Here is a 2,449-nt window from a genome sequence, read left to right on the forward strand (position 1 = left end):
AGGGGCAGAGCCAGCAATCGGAGGGGTCTGGGGGTCCCCTGCCCAGGCCTGATGCCTGGGCCAGAGGCATCAGGCCTGGGCTGGGGGCAGAACCAGTGATGGGGGGAAATGAGGGTCCCCTCTGTCAGAGGCGTCAGGCCTGGGCAGGGGGCTGATCCTGCGATTGGAGGGTGATGGGGTCAACGCCTCTGGCGGAGGCATCAGGCCTGGGCAAGGGGCAGAGCCAGCGATCGGAGGGGGCTGGGGGTCCCCTGCCCAGCCCTGACGCCTGGGCCAGAGGCATCAGGCCTGGGTGGGGGGCAGAGCCAGTGATGGGGGGAAATGAGGATCCCCTGCCCAGGCCTGATGCCTGTGCCAGAGGCATCAGGCCTGGGCAAGGGGCCGATCCTGCAATTGGAGGGTGATGGGGGTCAACGCCTGAGGGCTCCCAGTATGTGAGAGGGGGCAGGCTGGGCTGAGGGACACTCCCCCCAACCCCACCCAGTGCACGAATTTCGTGCACCGGGCCCCTAGTATAGGATAATATTCCATTTGGCTGTTGTATGTATCATGGTTTATTTATCCATTAACTTATGAAGGATATTTTGATTGCTTCCAATTTTTCTGTCAATTATGAATAAAGCTACTAAAAACATTAATGTGAAGTTTCTGTGGACATAAGTATTCAACTCTTTTGGGTAAATGCCAAGGTACAGGACTGCTGCTAGGTCATATGGTAAGAGTATGTTTAGTTTTGTAAGAAACTGCAAACTCTCTTTCAAAATTGCTGTACCATTTTATATTCCCACCAGCAATGTATGAGAATTCATGTTGCTCCATATCCTCATAATTTGTTTGTCAGTGTTTTGAATTTTGGCCATTCTAATAGGTGTCTCCTGGAATCTTAATGTTTTAATTTGCAATTCCCTAATGACTTTATGTTGAGCATCTTTTTATATGCTTATTAGCCCTCTGAATATCTTCTTTGATATATTCCCTGTTCTGATCTTCTTTTTTAATTGAATTTATTTAGATTATATTGGTTAATAAAATTATATAGGTTTTAGGTGTACAATTCTATAATACATCATCTGTATATTGTATTGTGTGTTCACGATCCAAAGTCTAGTCTTCTGTCACCATTTATCCTCCATTTACCCTCTTTACCTACTCCCATCCCCCTTCTCTCCAGTAATCACTGTACTGTTGTCCCTGTCTATGAGGGTATTTTTTCTACTTAACCCTTTCATGCATTCCACCCAGCCTCCCATCCCCCCTCCCCTTTGACAGCTGTCAGTCTATTCTCTGTATCTATGAGTCTATTCATTTTGTTCATTTGATTTCATATGTAAATGAAATCATATAGTATTTGTGTTTTTCTGACTGCCTGATTTCACTAAGCATAATACCTCCAAGTCCATCCATGCTGTTGCAAAAGGTAAGAGATCCTTCTTTTTACAGCTGCATAGAATTCCATTGTGTAAATGTTTTACAGCTTTTTATCCACTCATCTACTGATGGGTATTTGAGCTGCTTCCGAATCTTAGCTTTATAAATAGCCTTGGAATGAACATAAAGGTGCATATATTATTTTGAATCAGTGTTTTGGGTTTCTTGTCATATATTTCCAGAAGTGGAATCACTGGGTCATAGGCAGTTCCATTTTTAAGTTTTTGAGGAAACTCCATACTGTTTTCCACAGAGGATGCACCAGTCTGCATTCCCACCAACAGTGCAGTATGGTTTCCTTTTCTCCGCATCCTTGCCAGCACTTGTCACTGGTGGATTTATTGATGATAGCCATTCTGACAGGTGTGAGGTGATATCTTATTGTGGTTTTAATTTGCTTTTCTCTGATGATTAGTGATGTTGAGCACATTTTCATATGCCTATTGGGCATCTGTACATCCTCTTTGGAGAAGTGTCTATTCAAGTCCTTTGCCCATTTTTAAATTGGATTGTTTGTTTTTGGTGTTGAGTTCTTTATAAATTTTGGATATTAATTCCTTATCAGATATATCATTGGCAAATATGTTCTCCCATTCAGTGGTTTCCCTTTGCATTTTGTCGATGGTTTCCTTGATGCTATTGGGAAAGGTATTGTGTTTTTAATTTCAAATTCCAATTGTTCATTGCTGACATATCAATCCCCTTTTACTGCTTTTGATGCACCCCATACATTTTGATAAGTTGTATTTTTTCATTTAGTTCAAAATATTTTTAAAATTTTTGGAAACTTCTCATTGATCCATGTGTCATTTAGAAACTCATTGTATAATTGCCAAATATTTGGGGATTTCCCAATTATCTTTCTGTTATTGATTTCTAGTTCAATTTCAGTGTGTTTTAGAGCACACATTGTATGATTTCTGTTCTTTTATTTATTTCTTATTTTTTAAATTTTGTTTTATTGCTTAAAATATTACAAAGAGTGGTACATATGTCTCCTCCCCCCCCCCATCACATTCCC

This window comes from Myotis davidii, unplaced genomic scaffold (assembly GCF_000327345.1).
Source record: "Myotis davidii unplaced genomic scaffold, ASM32734v1 scaffold1075, whole genome shotgun sequence".
In the NCBI taxonomy this organism is placed as follows: Eukaryota; Metazoa; Chordata; class Mammalia; order Chiroptera; family Vespertilionidae; genus Myotis; species Myotis davidii.